The following is a 16398-nucleotide window of genomic DNA, read 5'->3' on the forward strand; positions in this document are numbered from 1 at the left end:
ATACCCAATAATTATAAGGCACAGAGGAATCACGGAGGACATTGGTACGGTCGGAAAGGTACTCCTTCAGCATCTTCCCAAACATTTCCCTCCTTGTGAGAGTACCCCACGCATCAGGGCCTGTGCAATGGGAGGGTCTGAGAAAACTGTCCCAGAACATTGACAGTGTTCCCCTGCCTCTGCTGGATTGGATTAGTGTCTCTCTCGCCTGTACTCCTTGGTTGTCCAACGAACTGTTTCCTCTGCCGCCAACATTTTCAGATGGGAATTGTTTAAATAATTACGCAACAAGGGACTTCTGGAACTGCCCCATTTTATAAGGTAAACACAAGCAGGTGTAGTGCTATAGAAATATAAAACTTAACATTTATTACCACTGGATAAAATATATGCAATATACAAAGACCTAAAAAAACACAGATATACTGTCTGTGATATTAAATAGCCAAAATACTTCCATGTATTGTTGCGTCCAAAGATATAAATATATGTCATATAAGCATATTGTATCTCCGACCCAACCAAGAAAGTGTGGCAAAAAGAAAATGATGGAGCCTATGGGACACTATAACAACTTATTGTGTCTCAATATATGAGAACGCAGAAACATTAACCCTATCAATGGTAACCATTTAACTTTGCTATATATAGAAATGGAACATCCTCACCAATTTTGATATCCGTTCCTGCTCTCAGACTTCAAAGATAGCTCCATATAATGGGGGCAGACCAAGTCTCATAGGGTCACCAGCCCATCACAAAATACCGCTCCCGACGCGTTTCTTTGCCTTAGCTAGTCATCAGGGGAAAAAAGAGAAGACATGCGGTATGCACGCTGCCCACAATCGCGCAGCTCATTCACCAAACAGCGCCATTTGACACTCTGATAAGTCCTCTTTTAAATCCTAGTCGCGCTATACTCGCGATCGTGTCACTTCCGGTTCCGGTCAGCTGACATCCGGTATGTGGAACGCAGGTGCCGGCCGTGACACGCAAGCGTCACATCCGGTGTGCGCATCACAAACAGGGAAAACCGCACACTACGGAGCGACGATTAAGGGGCACACAAGGTAACCAACTGACATCTTGTGTTGGATGGTGACATGAAGCCCTCCCATCCATAAGTACCCCAGGCCAGGGCAAATGTCCAAGTTATACAGTAACTGACACCCATCCAGGCACATACCGTATGTACCGCGGTATATACTAACCGCGTATATTCTGCCCCAATGGTTTATGAGCTGGAAATACCTCATAGGTCAAAACCACACAGTGGTGCCACGGCCCAAGGCCCATTTTATAAGGCTTGTAAGTCGCGGGAATAAGAGATAGAAAGTTCTCCTTGTAGCGTGGGTCTAGAAGTGTCACCAACCAGTAATGACTGTCACCCAAAATTTGGACAATGAGAGGGTCATGGCAAAGGCAGCATAACATAAACTCAGCCATGTGTGCCAGACTGCTAACAAGCAAGACTTCAGTGTACTCACCAAGAGGATGACTGACCATGCTCTCCTCCTCATCCTCCACCCTGTCCTTAGGCCATTCACCCTGAACAGACGGTATGACAGTTGTGCAGGTAGTACCGTCTATAGCGCAGGAAACTTACTTCTGTTCTTCCTCCTCCTCCTCCTCTTCCTCATTGTCACCCAATCCATGTTGGGATGAGATGAGGCTAGTCTGTGTGGAATCACCCTGTATGGTTCCTTGCTCCATCTCATCGTGCTCTGCCTGCAATGCATCGTCTTTAATTGTGATAAGCGAGCATTTCAGAAGACAGAGAAGCGGGATGGTGAAGCTAATTATGGCGTCATCGCCGCTCATGATCTTGGTGGAGTCCTCAAAATTTTGGAGGATGGTACAGATGTCTGACATCCATGTCTACTCCTGAGGTCTTATGTGTGGCGCCTGACCTGAATACCGATTTCCATGTTGATGCTGGTAGTCAACAACTGCCCTCTTCTGCTCATAAATCCTTCCCAACATCAACCATGTAGAGTTCCAATGCGTGGGGACACCGCACACCAATCGGTAAGCTGGAAGCTGCAAACGCTGCTGAAGCACGGCAAGGGCGGAAGAAACTGTAGCTAACTTTCTAAAATGGGCACACAGGCAGCGTACTTTGACAAGCAGATCCGGCAGGTCTGGGTAGGTTTTGAGAAACAGCTGAGCCAAGAGGTTAAGCACATGGGCCAGGCATGGTACGTGTGTGAGCTCGACTCGCTTCAGAGCCGCCACCACATTCCGGCCATTGCCACACACGACGATGCCTGGCTGTAGCGTCAGTGGGGTCAGTTACAGATCTTCCTGCTCTTTCAGAGCTGTCCACAACTCTTCAGCGTTTTGCGGTTTGTCACCTAAGCATATTAGCTTCAGCACAGCCTGTTGCTGCTTGGCCGAGGCAGTGCTGCAGTGCTTCCAGCTTGTGACTGATGTGTCATTTCGGAGATGGAGGCTGAAGAGCATGAGGTGCAGGAGCTGTATAATGTAGGGGCAACCCTGATTGTCCCTGGGCTCACAATCCTCGGCGTCAGGAGGACGTGTTCCGTCCCAAGGTCCGACTGGGTGCCGGCTTCCACTATATTAGCACAGTGTGCCGTCAGCGAGATGTATCGTCCCTGCCCACAAGCACTTATCCACGTGTCCGTTGGTAGGTGGAATTTCCCAGTAACTGCATTGTTGAGGACACGGCTAATATTGTGGGACACATGCTCATGTAATGCGGGGACGGCACACTGGGAGAAATAGTGGTGGCTTGGATCTGAGTCCCGAGGGATGGCCGCCGCCATCAGGTTGCGGAAAGCTTCCATCTAGACCAGCCGAAAAGGCAACATTTTGAGTGCAAGCTTTCGTGAAATGTGAGAATTTAGTAGTGTGGCCTGTGGGACGTTGGCTGCGTATTTGCGCTTGTGTTCCCAGGACTGGGGTATGGACAAATGAATGCTGCCCTGGGGCAAGGATGTGGACGTGCTTGCTGATATTGCTAGTTGAGAGTGTGCAATGACAGGTGCAGGGCGGGAGGCATCTTCGCATGCGTCATGGACAGGGGATTGGCTTGCACGTACAACAGCAGAAGAAGCAGTGGTGTCACCCGCAGACACTGTTTATGGACCCTGGCGTTCGGCCCACTTAGTCGGGTGCTTTGCTGCCATGTGCCTGATCATGCTGGTGGAGGTCAGGCTGCTAGTTTTGCTACCCCTGCTGATTATGACCTGGAATGTGGTGAAAATGGCCTTTTTGGGGTTATCTGCAGAGTCTTTAAAAAACAACCTGACTCGGGAAGACCTAACAGTTGTACTGGCAACTTCCGTCGTGTTAGCGTTACGGGAAACACTTTCCCACCTTGTGTCTGCGGCCACCACACTGCTTCTTCCTGCCTTTTGTGATGCTATGCCTCCCTCCCCCTGTGTGCTGCTGTCCTTTCTCTGCATGTCCACTTGCCAGGTTGGGTCAGTTACTATATCATCAACCAAATCGTCTTCCACTTCCGCACCCTGGTCCTCCTCCTGACTTTCTGGCAATTGTGTCTCATCATCATCCACCTCTTGCGACAGTAATTGCAGTTTCCCACCATTGCCTTCGTGTGACCATGGCTGCTTAAATATTTGGGCATCACTACACGCGTTCTCCTCTTTACTTGCTTGAAGCTGGTCGGATGAGAGGCCTGAATCTACAAATGGAAAAGTGAACAGCTCTTCTGAGTGTCCAAGTGTGGAACTAGTTGTCTCTGGGCTCTCGGGGTGGTGGGAAGAAGGAGGATCAGGGTGAGGAATATGCAGTCCAGACTCACGGCTACTGAAACTTGACCGTGTGGAAGACAGGGTGGTGGTGGCAAAGTGACTGGAAGCATTAACTGCTATCCAACCAACAACCTTTTGACACTGCTCTTTGTTCAATAGTGGTGTTCTCCGGTGCCCTAGTAATTCTGACAGGAAGGTCGAGCGACAAGATGTGAGCGTTTGTTGTGGCACAATTTCAGCTTGCCCACGGCCTTGGCCTCTGAATGCACCATCACGTCCACTTCCCTGTCCCTTGCCATGTACCTTGCCCATTTTAAATGGAGGACAATATTTTCCACGTTCAGTACAAATGGCTCGATTTGAAACACAGTTATATGTGATACGTCTGACGGAAAACCATGGTTTTAAATAGCGGGCCTGTAGGTTACTATTCCTCACAGTGACCCTGTGTGAATAGCTTTACTGACACACTGCAACAAAATGGAAATGGAGGCTAGAAATGGCTAAATTTGAAACACAGTTATATGTGATACGTCTGACGAGAACCACGGTTTTAATTTGCAGGCCTGTAGTTTAATAAAACTATTCTTCACAGCGACGTCATGTGAATAGCTTCACTGACACACTGAAACAAAATGTAAATGGAGCACAGAAATGGCTGAATTTGGAATGGTAAAGGACATACTGATACTCATGCTAGAGCAACTCCATTTTGTCTACTCGCTTTAAAATCATGTTATTATCACTCCTTGCATAAATACTTTCTTTCTTTCTCTTCTCATAGAACTTCGCTCACACTAACTGTTTCTCAAGAGAACATTTTGTCAGACACTGTTATCTAACTTGTTTAGGCCAGGTTTGACCTTGTAAAATTTCCATAGTGCTTCAAACTAACAATGATAATATGACCATATATGTGTTTTCCGTAATAATTGTACTAACATCAGTTAGCCAATAGTATTGTAGTATGGCTGTAGATTGATTGGCTATTTGATATACTCAAAACAATAAAAAATGCTAAGCAAAATAAATGGGACCAGAGATTCTTTGAATGCTCCCAATACAGAACATTGTTTCCGTTTGGTTTTCTGTGGATTGCAATCAACATAATAATTTAATAATTTGACACTCACTTGGTCAACCGTGAAGGGTTATTGCCCTCCCTTAACAATGTAATACGTCATACGGAGAACCATGGTTTTAAAAAGCAGGCCTGTAGTTTACTAATACTATTCTTCACAGTGACCTCGTGTGAATAGATTGACCCACACAGCAAAATGTAAATGGAAGCCAGAAATGGCTGATTTTGGAAAGCAGTTATATGTGATACGTCTGACGGAGAATCACGGTTTTAAATAGCGGGCCTGTAGTTTACTAATACTATTCTTCACAGCAACCTTGTGTGAATAGCTTCACTGACACACTGCAACAAAATGTAAATGGAGGCCAGAAATAGCTGAATTTGGAACTCAGCTTTATGTGATATGTCTGACGGAGAACCACGGTTTTAAAAAGCGGGTCTGTAGTTTACTAATACTATTCTTCACAGCGACCCCGTGTGAATATCTTCACTGACACACTGCAACAAAATGTAAATGGAAGCCAGAAATGACTGATTTTGGAAAGCAGTTATATGTGATACGTCTGACGGAGAACCAAGGTTTTAAATATCGGACCTGTAGTTTACTAATACTATTCTTCACAGCAACCTCTTGTGAATAGCTTGACCGACACACTCTCCACTGATCCTTAAACAAAGAGAGAGACTCAAATCGCGCTCCCATTGGGTTTGAAAATAAAAGAGATGTTAAGGTTGTCTGGAGGTCAGTTGGTAAGGACTATGATAAAGATAAAGTATGTCTTAAAGATCCTGTGCCCAAGCAAGCAACTTTGAAAGTCGTCTTGTCATTATTATAAAAAGGTCTAAGAGAGAGTAAAAAAAGTGGGAACACTGAGTAACTCTCCAAGTTCCCAGGGAAGAAGGGGTAGAGAGGCTGAGAAGGTGTTCCATTGAAGGCCAACTATGACCCACTTTAAAATGAGACACTCTAAAACAAACATTAATTAGGTAGGTATGAAAACTTCATCCTCCAACCCCGGGTAGAAAAGGGGATTACCCAAGATGGGATAAATAGAGGAGAATTACAGTATTGTGTAAGAACGGACTTTGGGATGAGTACTGGAGGCAATGGTAGACCCAATCATGGGATGTGTTTCAAGTGATTTAACCAAAGACAGATCTAACCAAGGGATGGATAAGAGGGATATTTGGTATAGTTTTGCTCGATCCCAACCCAAGCTTTCCCCACACAGCTCCTACACCAGTCCAGGATTCTAGAGAGGTGGGAGACTACATAATCAGATCTGAAATATGGCAAGGCTATACCCCTTGAGGACTTAGAATGATATAATATGGTTCTACTGGTACGAGGAGGTTTACCAGACCACATGAACTTGGTTTGAACCGAAGCAAGCTTCCTGAAGAAGGACAAGGGAACCCAAATCGGAAGGGCTTGAATGATGTACAAAATCAGAGGGAGGATGTTCATTTTAAAGATTATGCTTCTACCAAACCAAGTAAAAGCAATCCTCATCCATCTTGAGCGTTTTTTTGTACGAGTTGGAGAAGCTTAGGGAAGTTAAGAGAGTATGTCAGGCTTATGTCTCTTGGTAATAGTATCCCTAAGTATTTTAAAGCTGAATTAGCCCATTTGAAATTAAAGGCGGCTTTCAGGGGCACTAAAATAGAGGGAGAGGTATTGATGTTCAGGGCCTCTGATTTGGAAAGGGTAATTTTAAAATTAGTTAGGCCATTGTATATATGCAATTCTGCCATCATGTTTGGGAGTGAAATAGCTAGGTTATTAAGGAAGAAAAGCAGATTGTCTGCATAGACGGCAATTTGTAGTGAGAAGCGTGAATATAAGGGCCATAATGTTAGGATTGGACCAAATCCTTCTAAGGAAGGGCTCCAGTGTAAGTATAAAAATTAAAGGAGACAGTAGGCACCCTTGATATATGCCATTGTGTAAGGTGATGGGGAATATGCCGCTTACTGTCACCCACCATTAACTGTTTGCATTGCAACAACATTCGATTTACAAATGCTATTCTTTTTGAATAGCAATATATATGGACATTGAGAACACTAGTTGTCTGCCGTATTAAACACTAGTGAGAACACTAGTTGCCACTGATTCCTGACCATTGGTCTCCTGATTTGAGCTGCACTTTGACAGCACTAGATGGCGCCCAGGCTGGGGGGTGGTTCATGTAACTAGGAGGTAGTGCATCACAGGAAGCGGTTGCTGGTGGCCATTTTGGGAAGAAGAAGGTGAGAGCTGGAAGAAGGAGGATGTGTTGCATCTCCATCCAGCGCCATCCGCGGAACTGTGTGTCCAAGGGAGACAAAGACCGCACCGGATAACAGAGGATACATCCGGTTCCTGTTCCACGAACAGGGGAGAAGTTTACAGTGACAACGTCAGCAGGAGAGAGCTCAGCCGAAATCCCAGGGGTCCAGTATCAGAGACAAACATGTTGGCAGGAGAATCATTATCCCTTGCCCAAGCAGCCCGCTGGGCGGATACAACTCTGTAGCGTTACAGTGACCAGACCCAGGTTAGTAAGTCCTGAACTCAGGCCCACCGCAGGGGTCATGGTTGGAACATGCACATACACACAGTTAGTTTGGCACCAAACTTAGGGAGGCAGGTACAGGCACTTGATAGTACTAGTGTCCAGCAGACTGATCTGGATGGATAATATCCGTTAAAAGCGGGGATAGTCTGGATGCAATCATTTTTGCAAACGACTTAATAACTACATTGAGGAGTGAGATAGGTCTAAAGCTTGCACTTTGGGGTGGATCTTTCCTTTTCTTATGGATAACTGATATATGAGCTTGTAAGGAGTCACCTGGGAAAGAGTAGCCCTTAGATATCGCATTGAAGTAAGAACTATGATGGGGGGAAAGAGATTCAGAGGGAAAGGAGAACCCATTTCGGCAAGGAGCTTTCCCCTATTTCGAGTCTTTTATGGCTGTTTTCATTCTTTTTAGTCTTTTTATACTGCAAAACTAGAACATTTCAGGGCAAGTTGTGGAGATCTTAACGGGATTAGCCACTTTATTGTAACAATTGTTCTGGGGACATTATTTTGTGGCACAGTTCTCCTGTTCTCAAAATAGCTGCTTGTAAAAGGGTTGAAAACAGACTGCAATCACCCTCTTATCCAAGAACTGGACGTAGTTTTAATGCTCCTTTATTAGCCTTTATACATTTTGTTCGATAAGCATTTGTTATTTTATTGTTCGATATTACACATTTTGGCCACAGATTGTGTTCTAGAAACAAGTCAATATCGACCCTTTCACGAGGGTTAGAATCATAGAATCATAGAATGGTAGAGTTGGAAGGGACCTCCTGGGTCATCTGGTCCAACCCCCTGCTCAAAGCAGGATTCACTAAATCATCTCAGACAGATGTCTGTCCAGCCTCTGTTTGAAGACGTCCATTGAAGGGGAACTCACCACCTCTCGTGGCAGCCTGTTCCACTCATTAATCACCCTAACTGTCAAAAAGTTTTTTCTAATATCTAATCTGTGTCTCCTCCCATTTAGTTTCATCCCATTGCTTCTAGTCTTTCCTTGTGCAAATGAGAATAAAGATGATCCTTCTACAATGTGACAGCCCTTGACATATTTGTAGACAGCTATTAAGTCTCCTCTCAGTCTTCTTTTTTGCAAGCTAAACATTCCCAAATCCTGCAACCGTTCCTCATAGGACATGGTTTGCAGACCAGTCACCATTCTGGTCGCTCTTCTCTGAACTTGCTCCAGTTTGTCTATGTCTTTTTTAAAATGTGGTGCCCAAAACTGTACACAGTATTCCAGATGAGGTCTGACCAAAGAGGAGTAAAGACCGATAATGACTTCACGTGATCTAGACTGTATGCTTCTGTTAATACATCCCAGAATTGTATTTGCCTTTTTTGCTGCTGCATCACACTGTTGACTCATGTTCAGTCTATGATCTATTAGTATACCTAAGTCTTTTTCACATGTACTGTTGCTTAGCTCTATTCCTCCCATTCTGTATATGCTTTTTTCATTTTTATTGCCCAGATGTAGTACTTTGCATTTTTCCCTGTTAAAAACCATTCTGTTGGTTGCTGCCCACTGCTCCAGTTTATTTAGGTCTTTTTGAATCCTCTCTCTCTCTTCTCTAGTATTAGCTATCCCTCCTAGCTTTGTGTCATCAGCAAATTTAATCAGTTTACCCTCAATTCCTTCATCTAAATCATTGATAAAGATGTTGAACAATACAGGTCCCAGGACGGAGCCCTGTGGTACCCCACTTGAGACATTCATCCAGCTGGATGTGAAGCCATTTACAACCACCCTTTGAGTCCGATCACTAAGCCAGTTATGAATCCACCTAACAGTTGCCTGGTCCATTGCATACTTGGTCATTTTTTCAATAAGGATGGTGTGAGATACTTTGTCAAATGCTTTGCTGAAGTCAAGATATACTATATCTACAGCATTTCCCTGATCCACCCAGTCAGTGATTCTGTCATAGAAGGAAATTAAGTTAGTCTGACATGACTTGTTAGTTACAAACCCATGCTGACTCTGGTTAATCACTTCATTCTTATCCATGTACTTACATACATGTTGTTTAATAATTTGTTCAAAGATCTTTCCTGGTATAGAAGTCAGACTCACCGGCCTATAGTTCCCTGGGTCCACCTTCTTCCCCTTTTTGAAGATAGGAACAACATTTGCTCTTCTCCAGTCTTCTGGGACTTCTCCTGTTCTCCAAGAATTTTCAAAGATTATGGAGAGTGGTTCTAAAATTTCTTCTACGATCTCCTTCAGTACTCTGGGGTGTAATTCATCTGGACCTGGAGACTTGAACTGATTTATGTTAGCTAAAAATTCCCTCACAATCTTTCTGTTGCCACATGACTTAGGTTAAAAGCCAAACCAGAATCTCTATTTGCAGACACATGTTTCAGAGTGTAACCCCTTCTCAGTGCAAAGCAAGAGATCTGATTCGGCAACACAAGAGGCCTCTGACTGGGGTCAAAGGGGTAATGTCTCTCCTTGTGGACAGTGATGTGCCAGAGTAAAGAGTTATAGGCCCTTTAAGTCTCCTTACACTGGCATCTCAAGCATGTTGATGTCTACAAGGAGAGACTTTACCCCTTAGGCTCAAGATGTTTAGCTGAGAAAGTCTGAGAAAGGGAAAAAGAGAAAGCCGCCCTGTCATAAAGAAGTAACCAGAGAAAGCAATTGCCAGTGTCCTGTCTGAGGCCAAAGAGGCCTGCATGTAATGAAAGAAGTAAAGAAATTGGTGTTGCAAATTTCGAAGATATTGTGCCTCGGAAGCTCGAGTAAAGTTGTGCAGTTGTAAGGAACTCTCTTGTGTCTTATTCTTTGCTGCCCCGAGAAGGGAATCCCCAATACAAACAAAAACTTACAAGTAGACCAAAAAAGTTTTCTTCTATTTGTCATATTATATAATCTTGGCGGGTACTAGTTCTCATCAAAGATCTCCAACAGGTATGATATCTTTTCAGGCACTGTGCCATTGGAAAAAGTATATTCTAGTTGAGCCACGTCAGCTTCGTAGGCCGGCTCTGCCAGTGTGTGAGCCAAAATATTCACAAATATTTCAAAGAGAACCAAGGTTTCAGGTGATTGCTGTATTAATGGAGAGATCAGGTGAAAGCGGATGTAAGCTTTAGGGATCTTAAACTTGTTGTCTTTCTTGTGTTTAAGTAGTTATAGTTCTAACTCTCTGTAGCAACAACATTCCTTGGCTGAAAGAAGTGCACATAAACTCATCTCTTGTTAAGGTGCTCCTCTTCAACAAGGCTCCACCTTGAACTTTGACACAATGTAATAGTGCATACCTTGTGAGGTGGATTCTCTAAGCCCAGGTCCGAGTGGGCACACGAAACCTGGGCATTGATGCAGCAGGCAGGCAATGCACATGGAAAACAAGTACTAGAAGCACTGGAGGCCGCAGGCAGACAAAGCACCGGAAAGCAGGTAAAGAACAGGTGCTAGAAGCACTGGAGACCACAGATAGACAGGACATAGGAAAACTAAGAGTCTTAATAACAAGACACAGGTGTGTGTCTTGGTGGGTCTTATATAGGCATATGCAGATGACTCGCCCCCTGGGCCGTGGGGCACTCGGATCCGGGCAATAGGGGAACGATGGGAGTAGTAGTGGCAACCCGATTCCGTGGCTCAGGGTGGTCAGGCCAGTGGTAGTCCATTATGTGCTGATGATTATGTCCGACTACGCCACCCGTGGATTTGCGGTCATTAGGAACCGCCGCTGCAAGGCAGACCGCTGGGGCTGATGATGTACGCAGCTGGGATGGTGTGACTCCCCACGGGAAGAGTGCGGCCCCAGGGCAGTGTAGTGGATGTTGGGAGTGATGGTAGTGAGAGTCCCAGTGCTGATAGTGCTGGAGGAGCAAGGAGCACGCAGACAACAGGTTGCAGTCCAGGGTCTTTACTAGAACAGGTAAATTGACCCACAAACAGTCCCAGCTAGGAGGGGACCTGGATGTCTGAGAGCAACGGGGAAATTGGCCCTGGTCAGGGTGAGGGTGTAGGCCTACCATGCTTTCTGAGCTCCTTCTGGCTATCTCCTCGTTATAGGGTAACAGCCCACGTTTCCGAGCTTTCCGTGTATTCTCGCCTGTATGGCCTGCGACGTGGGTTCCTTTCTGCTCCCAGCCTGGTACGGCTTTACTGGTCCCTTCGGTTGTGGCAGGGCCTCCGGGCTTCTTAGGCCAAGGAATATACAGTCCCTTGCGGACTGGTTATCTGCTGGAGGATGTAGAATCCTCTCAGCCTCAGACACCAAAGTCTGGTAAATTAAGTCCTCTTTCTGCCAAGACAGGCTCTCTTCGCCTCTTGTCTCTGGCTTGTGGCTCTCCTCCTGCCACAATTCCTCTTAGGTGCAGTGCAACTGTCTGTCCTTGTTCTGCTCTGGGACAAGTCTCAGTGCTGAGACAGGCCATCAAGTTCTCCCTAACCCTGCCCCCAGTACCAGCTTTTATAGGGGCAGCCAGCTCCCCCTACTGGCCTGAGACAGGAGGCATTGCATGCTAATGTTCCCCTGACTAGAGAACCTCCCCCTTGCTCTCAGACACAGCTTTAATACATTTTGTGGCATCCAGGCCAGGGTGACACATTCCCCTCTAGTGAAATTTAGTACTCCGGGACTAAACAATACACAAAGACAATATGCATAACTATAAAACATTAATAGACAAAGGACGCACAGATTGAATTCTTAAGGTCACAGTGTGGCCTGTGACCGGGTGTCCATATCACCAATACAACGGGGAGCCTTAACCAGGTGGGGGTCTGTCCTACCCCAAGTCCTTCACAGTCTTAGTTCATTCCTGGGTTAGGCTCCGAATGCAGTCCATACAAGGTCCCGGTTATAAAACGTCCATAACCTTTGAGTCCTTACGGTAGCTGCAAGAAACTGAAACACAGAATTACCAAACATGCATGTAACTTTGCAAATGATTCAACATTTGGCAACAGGGTTATTTACAATTTTAGTACACTCTATATTCTCCAGCGAGCGGGTATCTGCCCCTTTGTGCTCCTGGCTGATCTACGTAGCCCACTGTCTGGTGGTGGACCAACCTGGCTTTCCCCACTAGCGTTAGGGGTACAGCTACCAGCTGGGTGTACAGGTAGGGCAGGCAGCTGTCTGCGGGTCCTTTGGCTTACCGCAGGCATGGCAGGCTCACTGTCAGCAGAGGGTTGACTCTCCTGGGCTGCTGGTACAGGCTCTTCTGCCTCTGGAACCGCTTGCTCCTCTTCACCTTCCAGCTCTGGTGTTGGGTGTTGCTGTGCCGGTTGCAGGAAATGCAGGACGGGTACCACTATGGCATCATTTATGCGAGTCCAGGACTGAGGGAACTCTCCGAGAAAGGTGCTGCTCATTTCTTCCTTGTCCTCTGCGGGTTCAAGGTCTCTCTGATCCTCTTCTGCACTACGGAGTTGCTCGGGGCATATTTTGAGGTGGTCTCTGGAGACGACACTAGTGGTTTCTCCTCCGTCCTTGGTGATTACGCACACCTTTGGGTTGTCGTGGTCAGACTGCAGTACGGTGTAGGGTTCCCTTTCCCACTGGTCGTCCAACTTATGTAGCCTTCTTTTTTGCTTTAGGACTTGCTCACCAGGTTCTAGGGGACCAGCAGGGGCGTGTTGATTGAAGAGTTTTTCTTGCCTCTCTCTCACCTGGGCCAGGCTCTTCTCCACACTCTCCTGTACCTTCTTGTACTGCAGTTGCCTTTCCGTATCCCAGTCCGCATCCGGGGAGGTGTCCTCAGGTATTAGGACTCCCATCTCCAGGTCTACGGGCAGCTTACCTAGTCTAGCTCGCATCAGGTAAGCCGGGGTGCAGTTTGTAGCATTCACCGGGATATTGTTGTATAGGTCTATCAGGTCCGGCAGTTTTTCTGGCCACAGGCTGCGTTCCTCCAGGGGCAACGTCTTCAGGAGATCAATGACTATATTGTTCATCTTCTCACACATCCCGTTGGTTTGGGGGTGGTAAGGCGTTGTACGAATTTTCTTACAGCCATAGAGGTTGCAGAACTCCTGGAAGATTTCAGCCTCGAACGCTGGACCCTGGTCTGTCAGGACCTGTTCCGGATACCTGTGTGGACGGCAGAAATATTGCTGGAAGGCTCAGGCCGCTGTTTGGGCTGTCAAGTCCTTTACCGGGACCACCACTAGAAAACGGGAATAGTGGTCCACGATTGTCAGGGCATAGATGTATCCAGACCGGCTTGGAGCCAATTTGACGTGGTCCAGAGCTACCAGCTCAAGAGGCTGCGTGGTGACAATGGGCCTCAAGGGTGTCTTCTGGCTGGTGCGGTCCTTCCTCCTCAGGTGACAAGGGCCACAGTCTCTGCACCACTTTTCTACAGCTCCTCTCATGCCGACCCAAAAGAACCTTCCTCTTAGCAGGAACTCCAGTTTCTTCCAACCGAAGTGTCCCGCTCTGTCATGGTAAGCCCCCAGGACCATAGCTGCATCCCGCCTTGGGACCACGACTTGCCAGGTCAGCTCGTGCGTCCGGTGGTTGACAATCCTTCTGCACAACTTGCCTTCGTAGAGGAACAGCTTGCTCTTCTCTTTCCATAGCTGCTTGGCTTCCTCTGGAGCATCCGGATCTATGCGGGCATCTTCCTGGGTCAGCAGATCTTTCACCAGGCGGATGGCAGGGTCACTATCTTGGGTCTCGGCCCAGCTGTGGTGAGGTAGGGGATTTATCATCACGGTTGTTAGATCCTCCTCCTTCACGTGGTGGGAGTACTGAGCGGCTCCATACCGGTGAAACGCGGGGAGTTCTACCTCCTCCAGTTCTTCTGGGTCTTCGTCACCTTCAGGTAAGTGAGGCATCCTCGATAGGGCGTCAGCGTTGGCATTGGTTTTGCCGGCCCGGTACTTGATCACAAAGTCATAGTTGGAGAGACGGGCCATCCACCGCTGTTCTAGGGCACCCAGTCTTGCATTGTCCAGGTGTGTCAACGGGTTGTTGTCCATGTACACGGTGAACTTTGTGGAGGCCAGGTAATGCTTGAAGCGTTCCGTCACGGCCCACACCACCGCCAAGAATTCTAGCTTGAAGGAGCTGTAATTCTCCGGGTTCCTCTCGGTGGGCCTCAGCTTCCGGCTGGCGTACGCGATCACCCTTTCTCTGCCCTGTTGGTTTTGGGACAGTACGGCTCCCAGTCCCACATTACTGGCGTCTGTGTGGAGAATAAAAGGCTGGCCATAGTCAGGGTAGGCCAGGATCTCATCCCCCGTGAGGGCCATCTTCAACTGGCGGAAGGACTCCTCTTCCGGTTTATCCCACTTGAAGGGTGGCTTTTGACTCCTGGACTTAGATTGTCCGATCAGGAGGTCCTGCATAGGAGCTGCCATCTTAGTGAACCCGGGGATGAACCTTCTGTAGTAGCCTACCAACCCGAGAAACTGTCTCACCTCTTTGATGTTCGAGGGGCTTGGCCAGCTCTTGATTGCCGTAACCTTGTCAGGGTCGGGGGCTACTCCTTCCGCGCTTACCACGTGCCCTAGGTACTGGACCTTTGGTTTCAGCAGGTGACACTTCGATGGTTTCACCTTCAGGCCATAGCCTGCCAGGGCTTCGAACACCTCGGCCAGGTGCTTGACGTGGTCCTCGTAGGTCTTCGAATAGACGATCATGTCGTCCAGGTAAAGGAGGACCGTCTCGAAGTTTCGGTGCCCTAGACAGCATTCCATCAGCCGCTGGAAGGTCCCTGGTGCGTTGCAGAGCCCGAAAGGCATACAGTTGAACTCACTCAGTCCCATCGGGGTGGTGAAGGCGGTCTTCTCCTTATCAGCCTCTGCCACAGGAACCTGCCAGTACCCGCTAGTAAGGTCCAAAGTAGAAAAGAAGTTAGCTGATTTTAGTGCGGCTAAAGACTCCTCTATTCTAGGTAGCGGATATGCGTCTTTGTGAGTGATACGGTTGATTTGTCTATAGTCGACGCACATTCTCATGGTGCCGTCTTTCTTTTTGACCAGAACCAAGGGGGCTGCCCAGGGGCTACAGCTGTCTCTAATGACCCCAGCTTCTTTCATCTCTCTTAGCATGCCCTTTGCGTTCTGATAATGTGCAGGGGGTACAGGTCTGTGCCTCTCTTTTATTGGTGGGTGGCTCCCTGTGGGGATGTGTTGTTCTATCCCTTTTACTCTGCCGAAGTCTAGCGGGTGCTTACTAAAGACTCTCTCGTACTCCTGTACCACCCGGTAGACTCCTTGTTTTTGGTGCAGGGGAGTGGAGTCAGCACCCACATGGAGTTTCTGGCACCAGTCCTCCTTTTGTTTCTGGGAGCCATTACCCTCCGCCTGTGGAGATGGAGGCAAGGGTTCCACGGCCCTGATAGCTTGGTGTTCGACAACAAACAGTTTGGCGAGTGTAGCGTACCTGGGTAAGTGTACTTCCCTCTCCCCAATGTTGAGGATGCGGACGAGCACCCTCCCATGACGGACATCAACCACCCCCCGGGCTGTCAAAATGGTGGGCCTGCTGTCTGAGTACACGGGTTCTACCATGGCTTGGTAGTCTCTACCTCTCAACCCGATTGGAGTCCGACACCAGATCATCATTTCACTTTTGGGAGGCATGGAAATGGGGAATGGGTCACTCAGTCTTACGCTACCGATCTCACCACCAGACAATTCTACCTGCTGCCGTCTCATCAGGGCTTTTATCTCCTTGTTGAGCACTCTCTGTTGGCTGGAACTAGCATTCACCGCCACCTGTTGTAAGATTACAATTACCTCTGAAAGACAATTTTCAATTACGTTAGTACCCACAGTTATTTTAGGGTGACTTTCACGACGGTCAATGTCCACAATAATCACTCCCTGTGCCGGCAGTTCAACTTTACCAATTTTAATGGTCATCTCCTTGAACCCCATCTGCGGCACGGGTAAGCCATTACTGGCGATGATGCTCAAGTTACTGTCTGGATACAGTGTGATATCAGCATCAGTCCAATACTGCTTAAAAAGTACATAAGTGATAGTGGTTACTTGCGACCCAGTATCCAGCAAGGCGCTCATGGGGATACC

Source organism: Phyllobates terribilis, unplaced genomic scaffold (genome assembly GCF_046119375.1).
Source record: "Phyllobates terribilis strain yellow unplaced genomic scaffold, ASM4611937v1 Scaffold_7__3_contigs__length_470593459, whole genome shotgun sequence".
Lineage (NCBI taxonomy): Eukaryota > Metazoa > Chordata > Amphibia > Anura > Dendrobatidae > Phyllobates > Phyllobates terribilis.